This window comes from Bos taurus, chromosome 13, assembly GCF_002263795.3.
Source record: "Bos taurus isolate L1 Dominette 01449 registration number 42190680 breed Hereford chromosome 13, ARS-UCD2.0, whole genome shotgun sequence".
Taxonomy (NCBI): Eukaryota; Metazoa; Chordata; class Mammalia; order Artiodactyla; family Bovidae; genus Bos; species Bos taurus.
Window position 1 is genome coordinate 903,113 of NC_037340.1, and position 10,719 is coordinate 913,831.

At 39.5% G+C, this 10,719-nt stretch overlaps 1 long non-coding RNA gene across 1 annotated transcript in view; it reads right to left on the reverse strand.

Moving 5' to 3' along the window:
* LOC112449369 (uncharacterized) overlaps nt 1-10,164 on the reverse strand; it is a 46,121-nt gene extending 35,957 nt beyond the window's left edge. Inside the window, exon 1 of the long non-coding RNA XR_003037946.2 lies at nt 10,055-10,164. This is a non-coding gene — a long non-coding RNA (uncharacterized lncRNA). The remainder of the gene's footprint in view (nt 1-10,054) is intronic.
* Nucleotides 10,165-10,719: the final 555 nt, after the last annotated feature.

Genomic DNA, 10,719 nt, shown 5'->3' on the forward strand with positions numbered 1-10,719 from the left:
GCTCAACAATTAAACTATTGATACACGCAGCCTTTCCAGGTGGCTCAGTGGTGAAGAATTTGCCTGCAATGCAGATGTGGGTTTGATCCCTGCTTAGCGAAGACCCTTTAGAAGGGAATGACAACCCACTCCAGTATTCTTCCCTGAGAAATCCTGTGGACAGAGAAGCCTGCCAGGCTATAGTCCACGGGGCTGCAAAGAGTCAGAGACAACTGAGCACGTAAGCACACGCTGATACGTGTCACAACCTGGGTGGATCTCCATGATATTACGCTGAAGGGAAACAGCCAATCCCCAAAGGTTTTATATGATATGATTCTACTATATAATATTCTTGAAAAAAATTTATAGAAATGGAGTACAGATTAGTGGTTGCAAGGGTTAAGGAAATGGAGGAGTTAGGAGGTAAGCAGGTGTGTCTATAGCAAGACGATGTGAGGGATTCTTGTAGTGACAGAAGCGCTCTGTATCTTCCCTGTATCAGTGTCAGTATTCTGGTTGTGATACTGCATTACTGTTTTCTAAGATATTACCTTTGGGGGAAATTGGGTAAAATGTACAAAGGGTTTCTTTATATTATTCTTAAAACTGGATGTAAATCTACAATGGTGTCAAAATAAAAAGTTAAATTAAAAAAATATACAGATGGAACTGACATTCTTAGTTGAAGAATTGCAAGACACTTGAGCCTGGATTCGATCATGGTAGCGTCAGGATGATACAATGCTTGTCAGCTTGTCACTGTACAACTCATTAAGTAAAGGAGGAAAAAGAACTAAACTTTCAGCCTCACAGGTACAAAGCTTTTGTGTGAACAAAACAAATTTTTTCCACTTATGATGCAACCCACTGAGACACTTAGCTTAGCAAAGCGAAAACAGAGTAGATTTTAGTCCCCAATAGCTAACCACATGAGGACAACAAAAGCCCTTCTGATCTTAAATGACAGGGATTAGACACAGAACAGAAAGAGCAGTCATTTTCAGTCAAAGAGAATTGCCAATAAGAAAAGTGTTGCAAAGGAAGCATGAAATTTCAAGGGGGTTCTTTAGGATGCCATTGGTAGAAGACACTTTGCAAGGGCATTTGAACTAGCATACCTTGTTAAAAGTTCCTTCACTAAGCAGTGCACACAGGCTATTGGGGCTTTGCTTCTTTGTGACCCCATGGACTGTAGCTTACCAGGTTCCTCTGTTCATGATTTTAGGGTGGAGTTCAGTGAGAAAAATTAGAAAGTGTTTTAACAACATTCACACTCCAGATACTCATGTGGTATTCATATCTTATTTTTGCTATTTTAGTAAATTTATTTCTAAGCCCAGTCTTCCTCATCTGTAAAATATAAAAGTATTTTATATTATAAATATTCCAAAATATAATATTTTATATTATAATAAAAATTATACTATAAAGTATTTGGAAAAATGGAAAATGTGAAGAAATTCTCTATGAACAAGGATTTATTCCTGTACTTAGATGTTCTTATATATCTACTCCTTATCTTCTCTATTCCTGATCTTATATGTACTCATATATGTACTTATATGTACTCAATAATGTTTAGAGTTATACTCAATGAAATTATCTTCTACAATTAACCGTGACAAGTATGTGTTGGAGTATTGTGTATATCTTTTAAACCTGTATTGTTTTAGTTGCAAACTCATAGACTAATTATAGAATTAAAGTTTTGTTATTGGTTCAAATAACTAGTTATTTCTGCTGTGACTGCCTATTATAGTCTATACTGCAACTTGACTTGGGAGAAAGTTTAAAAGTTGCCTTTTTCATAGACAGACTTTTCTATTTGTGTTGCATTATAACAGATAACATTCCTGGTGTTCATACATTAGATATCGCACATCACCTGTGAAAGTTTTCTTGGATATCTTTTCAAGACATTCTACTTTATTCTTTAAGTTTCAGTGAAAATGAGAAACAGAAAACCAAAAATTTAAATTTTGTTTATTTCTTATAAAAATAATATATACATATATATATATATAGAAAAAAAAGTTTAAATACAATGTTACAGTGCAAATGAAAAGTAATTATTGACAAGAATAATGGAAACAAAAGCAAAAATAAACAAATGGGACTTCCTTAAAACTCAGATGCTTTTGCAAAAGCAAAGGAAACAATAAAACAAAAAGACAACCCACAGATTGGGAGAAAATATTTGCAAATGATGTGACTGATAAGGGATCAGTCTCCAAAATTTACAAACAGTTTATGACACTTAATAGCATCAAAACAAACAAAAACTGGGCAGAAGGCCTGAACAGACATTTCTTTAAAGAAGACATACAGATGGCCAAGAGGCACATGTAAAGATTCTCATTATCACTAGTTATCAGAGGATGCAGATCAAAACTACAGCGAGACATCACCTCACCAGAATGGCCATCATCAAAAACTCCACAAACAACAAGTGCTGGAGAGGGTGTGGAAAGAAGGGAACCCTCCTGCACTGTTGGCGGGAATGTAAATTGGTACACTCACTATGCAGAACAGTATGGAGGTTTCTTAAAATACTAAAACTAGAGCTACCATATGACACTGCAATCCCAGTCCCAATCCAGAGAAAAATATGGCCCCAAAAGATACATGCACCCCAATGTTCATTGCAGCACTGTTTACAATAGCCAAGACATGGAAACAACCTAAATGTCCATCGACATATGAATGGCTAAAGAAGACGTACTTTGGCCACCTCATGTGAAGAGTTGACTCATTGGAAAAGACTCTGATGCTGGGAGGGACTGGGGGCAGGAGGAGAAGGGGATGACAGAGGATGAGATGGCTGGATGGCATCACTGACTCGATGGACGTGAGTCTGAGTGAACTCCGGGAGTTGGTGATGGACAGGGAGGCCTGGCGTGCTGCGATTCATGGGGTCGCAAAGAGTCGGACACGACTGAGCGACTAAACTGAACTGAACTGAAAGAAGATGTGGCACATATACACAATGAAATATTATTGAGCCATTAAAAGAATGAAATAAAGCTATTTTCAGCAATATAGATGGACCTAGTGAAGTAAGTGAAGTAATTGAGTGAAGTAAGTCAGACAGAGAAGAAGAAATATCATATGACATCCTTTACAGGTGGACTCTAAAAAGATACAAATGAACTTACAAAAGAGAAAGAGACTCACAGACTTAGAAAACAAACTCATAGTTGCTGTGTGGGAAGGGATAGTTACAGACTTTGGGAAGGTCAGGTGCACACTCCTCTATTTAAAATGGATAACCAACAAGGACCTATTGTATAGCACATGGAACTCTGCTCAATGTTATGTGCCAGCCTGGTTGGGAGTGGGGTTTGGGGGAGAATGGATACATGAATGTATATGGCTCAGTCCCTTCACTGTTCACCTAAAGCTACCACAACATTGTTAATTGGCTATACCCCAATACAAAATATTTTTGGTGTTTAAAAAAATTTTTTTAACTTGATTTCAGCTATTGATCTTTTTAATTTATCCAGATCTCAGGGTGCTTTCAGGTAGAAGACTTGTGTTTTCATTTAGCAATGAGAAGTTTTTGCTATGATTTCTATGATTATTTATTTACCCTGTGGCTCCAACTCCTCATCTTCAGTTTCTGTTTTCTTTTTGGGGGGAACATCTATTATGTAGATGTTATATTTCCTAAACTGAACTTTGATGCTTTTAACTGTGCTTTAAAATAATTTTTCTCCTTTACATCCATGGTTTTAGTATTAGCATTTTACCCAATACAGTAGCCAGAGTGAACTAGGCTTAGCATAAGTCAGGTCATGATGTTCTTACTCAAACCCTGTAGTGGGTCCCCATTTCTCTGAAAGCAAACACAGTCAATCAGTTCAGTTCAGTCACTCAGTCATGTCTGACTCTGTGACTTCATGGACTGCAGCAAGCCAGGCTTCCTTGTCCATCGCCAACTCCTGGAGCTTGCTCAAACTAATGTCCATTGAGTCAGTGATGCCATCCAACCATCTCATCCTCTGTCGTCCCCTTCAATGTTTCCCAGCATCTTTTCCAGTGATTCAGTTCTTTGCATCAGGTGGCCAAAGTATTGGAGCTTCAGCTTCAGCATCAGTCCTTGGAATGAATATTCAGGACTGATTTCCTTTAGGATGGACTGGTTGGATCTCCTTGCAGTCCAAGGGACTCTCAAGAGTCTTCTCATTCTTTGGTGCTCACTCTTCTTTATGGTTCAACTCTCATGTCCATACATGACTACTGGAAAAACAATAGCTTTGACTAGAAGGACCTTTGTCAACAAAGTAATGTCTCTGCTTTTTAACATGTTCTCTAGGCTGGTCATAGCTTTTCTTCCAGGGAGCAAGTGTCTTTTAATTTCATGATTGCAGTCACCATATGCAGTGTTTTTGGAGTCCAAGAAAATAGTATGTCATTGTTTCTATTGTTTTCCCATCTATTTGCCATGAAGTGATGGGACTAGATGCTATGATCTTCAATTTTTGAATGTGAGTTTTAAGCCAGCTTTTTCACTCTCCTCTTTCACTTTCATCATGAGGCTCTTTGGTTCTCTTCACTTTCTAACAAAAGGGTGGTGTCATCTGCATATCTGAGGTTATTGATATTCCTTCTGGCAATTTTGATTCCAGCTGTGCTTCATCCAGTCTGGCATTTTGCATGATACACTGCATATAAGTCAAACAAACAGGGTGACAATACACAGCTTTGACACACTCCTTTCCCAATTTGGAACCCGTCTGTTGTTCCATGTCCAGTTCTAACTGTTGCTTCTTGATCTGCATACAGATTTCTCAGGAGGCAGGTCAGGTAGTCTGGTATTCCTATCTCTTGAAGAATTGTCCACAGTTCGTTGTGATCCACACAGTTAAAGGCTTTGGCATAGTCAATAAAGCAGAAGTAGATGTATTTCTAGTTGCTTTTTCTTTTTTAATTTTATTTTATTTTTAAACTTTACATAATTGTATTAGTTTTGCCAAATATCAAAATGAATCCACCACAGGTATACATGTGTTCCCCATCCTGAACCCTCCTCCCTCCTCCCTCCCCATACCATCCCTCTGGGTCGTCCCAGTGCACTAGCCCCAAGCATCCAGTATCGTGCATCGAACCTGGACTGGCATCTCGTTTCATACATGACATTTCACATGTTTCAATGCCATTCTCCCAAATCTTCCCACCCTCTCCCTCTCCCACAGAGTCCATAAGACTGTTCCATACATCAGTGTCTCTTTTGCTGTCTCGTACACAGGGTTATTGTTACCATCTTTCTAAATTCCATATATATACGTTAGTGTACTGTATTGGTGTTTTTCCTTCTGGCTTACTTCACTCTGTTTAATAGGCTCCAGTTTCATCCACCTCATTAGAACTAGTTGCTTTTCCTATGATCCAGAATATGTTGGCAATTTGATCTCTGATTCCTCTGCCTTTTATAAATCTGGCTTGAACATCTGGAAGTTCTGGTTCATGTACTGTTGAAGCCTGGCTTGGAGAATTTTGAGCATTACTTTGCTAGCATGTAAGATGAGTGGAATTGTATGGTAGTCTGAATATTCTTTGGCATTGCCTTTCTTTGGGATGGGAATGAAAACTGATTTTTTCGAGTCCTGTGGCCACTGCTGAATTTTCCAAATTTGCTGGCATATTGAGTGCAGCACTTTTATAGCAGCACTTTTTAGGGTTTGAAATAACTCAACTGGAATTCCATCACCTCCACTAGCTTTGTTCGTAGTGATGCTTCCTAAGGCCCACTTAACCTCGCATTCCAGGATCTGGCTCTAGGTGAGTGATCACATCATCACAGTTATCTGGATCGTTAAGACCTTTTTTTTTTGTATAGTTCTTCTGTGTATTCTTGCCACTTCTTAATAGCTTCTGCTTCTGTTAAGTCCATACCATTTCTGTCCTTTATTGTGCCCATCTTTGTATGGAATGTTCCCTTGGTATCTCTAATTTTCTTGAAGAGATCTCTAATCTTTCCCATCCTATTATTTTCCCCTATTTCTTTGCATTGATCGGTGAGGAAGGCTTTCTTATCTCTCCTTGCTATTCTTTGGAACTCTGCATTCAGATGGGTATATCTTTCCCTTTCTCCTTTGCCTTTCACATCTCTTCCATTCACAGCTATTTGTAAGGCCTCCTCAGACAATCATTTTGCCTTTTACATTTATTTTTCTTGGAAATGGTCTTGATCACTGCCTCCTGGATCACTGATAGAGTGTCTGAAAAACTATGCATTGAGGTTTGTGACATTTGGAAGAGGCGGTGATCAATGCAGTCAATAATAGCCAATAAAATCTTACATGATCTTCCTCTGGTATCCGGCTTCACATCTTGCTACCCTCACCTTGTTCACCCTAATCCAGCTCCATAGCCTCTTTGCTCTGTCTCTACCTTCCAAGGCACACTCCTGCCTTAGAGACTTTGTGCAAGCTCGTCCCTCTGCCTGGAACTGCCATTTCCCCAAGATACTCAGTTGCCCCACTCTCTACCCTCTCTCAAGTCTTTGCTTATATCTTAATTAAACAGTAAGCTGTCCCCAGTGGTCCTGTTTAAGTTGTAAAATCTTCCCCCTTCCCACAGTATTCCCAAGTTTGTTTTCATGCTCTTGAAAGTTAAAGTCACTCAGTCGTGTCCAACTTTTTGCGACCCCATGGACTGTATAGTCCATGAATTCTCCAGGCCTGAATACTGGAGTGGGTAGCCATCCCCTTATCCAGTGAATCTTCCTGACTCAGGAATCGAACCAGAGTCTCCTGCATTGCAGGTGGAGTCTTTACCAGCTGAGCTACTAGGGAAGCCCTTCCATGTTCTTATTTGTTGCCTAATACTCTGATGTTTATCTATTTATTATGTTTATATTTATTGTCTTTCTCTAGCAGCTAGAAGGTCAGTTCTGAAGGACAGTGATCTGTATCTGCCTCCACTGGTATAACTGAAGAACCTAATATATACTATCAGAACGAGGCACATAGTAGATATTTAATTAATAGTCATTGACTGAATGTGTCTTAGAAAATTAAATGATTCTTTCTTCCAGTTCCTCAATGAAACATTTCATTCAATAGCTTTATTTTGAATTTACATGGATCCTTTCTTTTTCTCAAATTATTCATTGATCATAGTTTCCTATGTTTGTTTTACAACTGCAAAATCATCTCATATTGCTTTGAAAATAGTAATTAAAATATTTCAAAGTTCTTTTTTCTTCAAAATTTTTTAAGCAAAAAGGTGGATCTTATTTCCCAATTAATTCAGTTATTTTCATTTTAAGTTATATGGTGATATGCAATAATCAAGACTTGATTGTCACTGCCAGATATGTAAATCAACTTAGCTTAAGCAAAGAAAGGATTTTTCTCCTCTTCCTGCTGATGTAATTGAAAAGTCCATGTGTTTATTTGGCTTAATTTATGGATGAATCATCTATCTCACTCTCCATCTTCTGAACACTCTATTCACAGGAGCAAGATGCCCGGGGTACATGGGAGTCTTTCCAAGTAATTGCAGCAGAATCGTTTCAGTGAAGATTTGATTGTCTTGCCTCAGGTCACATGACAAATCTTAAGCCAAACTTTGTGGCCATGTATTTGAGATTCTCTGACTCTTTTAGACCTGGATCATGTGTTCCCAGGTGAAAAGAGGTAAAAGATGAGCACCCTAACCTAAACTGTGTGAATTAAGTTCTCTCAAAGAGATACTGATATTGCTTTAAGAAAGGGAAGACAAAAGTTGTGCATCAGACCTAACATCTGTGTATTTTGAGGAAAACAACTGATTCTTAATTCTTTTGTCAAATAGTTCAGCTAGAAGTTTAAAGTTACAGAAGATCATTTATCTGCATGGAAAGCCACCTGAGTACAACCAGCAAACTATTTTATTAATTACTTTCTAAATTAGTTGAAGCAATGTCTTCAACTCCTATCTGGGCAGATTTATTTGTGGCTCAACAGGATTCCATTTACTCTGTGAGTTAATTTTTATCATCTATCATAAATACTGCTTGCTAAAAATGAGACTAAAGTCATAAGTTTAGCTGTTCAAAATGTTTATTCTTACTTCTTTAAATTCATGCTAGTCAAAATTTTTCCTGGAGAGAAGTAATACCTAAGTTTCTGATAAAGATGGGGAGGAACTAACACTATAATTATTTCATTTTAAAAGGATAGGGCTTCCCTGGTCGCTCAGCAGTAACGAATCTGCCTGCAATACAGGAGACACAGCAGAGGTGTGAGTTTGATCCCTGGGTCAGGAAGATCAGGATGAAATAGGAAATGATGACTCACTCCAGTATTCTTGTCTGGAAAACCTTCTGTACAGAGGAGCCTGGTGGATTACAGTACAGGAGGTCATAAAAAGTCATAAAAGGATAAGGAGTAAAGCAGATGACATAATGATAACATGATAGTAATACTTCTACTAATAACTTTACTGTTGAATATTCTTAATTCTTTCAAAGTGTTTTCACTCATAGTACCAAATAACTTGTTTTCTCATCTCATGAAATCAGCAGGACAAATATCATTGTGTTTGTTTACTGAACAAGGATACTGAAGGTCACGTAGGTAAACATAACACATATAAACCATCACATATTTGCTCATATTGTACTCAAGATCTTTATGTCTCTACCTCACCTGTTTGGATTATGAGCTTCACAGGGGTGGATATCTTGCATTTATTTTTGTATTCCCAGATCCTAGCCAGTGCCTGGCATATGTCAGATGACTAGAAAAAAGTTTTCAAAGTAGAATTTAATTGCCTGTGGTCACAAAACTAAGTCACATAAGACTGGGATTAAAACCAAGTTTTTGTGCTTTTCAGTACAGCATGTAAATGGCTCATTAAATTGCAATCAATGTCACATATGTTTCAGAATAAATGAATACAATAACCTTGAGTGGGTCTAGCGAGATGCCATCCAACAAAGAGTGAGTCAGGGGTCCCAGCAGAAAGTAGATGACACACTCAAGCTGAGGAAATGGGGAGGGCTGATAAAAGGACTATTACATTATTATTATAAAGGTCAAGGAAGAAGACAAAGGAGAGTGCAGGACACTGGGCCAAGTGATCAGAACTGGGAGTTTCTACCACTCCTAGAACTGGAGAGGTAAAGAGGAGCTCCTGGAACCCACGGGGAGAGCATCACATAAGGGCAACTAAGCAGGAGTGGGCTCTTCAGGAGATGGAGCCAGCTAACTCACAGAGATCTAGGAGGCAGGGGACAGGAGAATAAACGCCCTGACTTCACTTTCCTTTCTTCCTCGCATTGCATCCTGGTGTGTACCACGGCAGAAGCCAGAAAATGAAGAGAAAGATATTTTTTTTTAATTTAAATTTATCTTAATTGGAGGCTAACTACTTTACAATATTGTATTGGTTCTGCCACACATCAACATGAATCTGCCACGGGTGTACACGTGTTCCCCATCCTGAACCCCCCTCCCACCTCCCTCGCCGTACCATCCCTCCAGGTCATCCCAGTGCACCAGCCCCAAGCATCCTGTATCCTGCATCGAACCTGGACTGGCGATTCATTTCTTATATGATATTATACATGTTTCAGTGCCATTCCCCCAAATCGTCCCACCCTCGCCCTCTCCCACAGAGCCCAAAAGACTCTTCTATACATCTGTATCTCTTTTGCTGTCTCGCATACAGGGTTATCCTTACCATCTTTTTAAATTCCATATATATGCGTTAGTATACTGTATTGGTGTTTTTCTTTCTGGCTTACTTCACTCTGTATAATAGGCTCCAGTTTCATCTACCTCTTTCTGTTGATAAATCTGTCCAGATTAACACCCGGAGGGCCAGGGCGGAGGGCAGGAAGGAGGATGGGGAGGGGGTTCGAGGAGGTCGACAGAAGACAGCGCAGAGCACCTGTCGCCCCCAGCCTTCCGGGACAGAGTGAAGCTGCCATGAGTACTCAGTCTCCGCCTGCTGGAGACTGGGGAAGCCAGTGTACTCGGAAGGGTGTGCTGTGCTAAGGAGGCTGGTGCCACGCTTTGGAAGAGTGACTCGTTCTTGTCGAGGAGCATAAACAGATGGGATCCGCGGTTTAACTCACCACGTCCATGGCGTGCGGCTGTCAGTTGCGGCTACAGTCCTGGGTTCCAGAGAGTTGCAGGCCATAATCTGCACTGCAGATCTTCCAAAGAACAACTGGCATACTCTTTGCCCAGTAACTACAGGCACAATCTAGCCACACTGCTAGTATCAAAGGATATTCTTCATTAATTGAATATGACAGTGCATTTACCCCTCTTTTTTTGAGAGAACAAGATACTTATTCAAAGATTGTTCTGACGATGAACTCCAAACAACACACACCACAGAAGCCAATGAATCAGTTTGGTCTATTGCTTCATGAATAGATTCTTCTGTGTGGTGTGTCCAAATGAGTCCGAGCTTGAAAATTCTCAACACCGCTCATCCAGCAGTAGTCTCCTCTTTAACTTACTTGGCGTGACTTTTCCTCTTGGACCATGATGATCTCAGCTGTGTTGGTGTGCAACGTGTGCACACAGAATATTAAGGAAGTGATCTGAATAAATCTCTTTCAAGCAAAGGGTCAGACTCAAGCTTCTGGCAACAATGTCTAAAAGTGGGATGAAATACATCTGGTTCCACCACTGTATGACTCTGTGAACTTGTTACCTCTGCAAAGTTGGGTATTTCCATCTATGGATAGGAAACATTTATTTTCCGTTCCTGCATCCCCAGGGTTTGGAA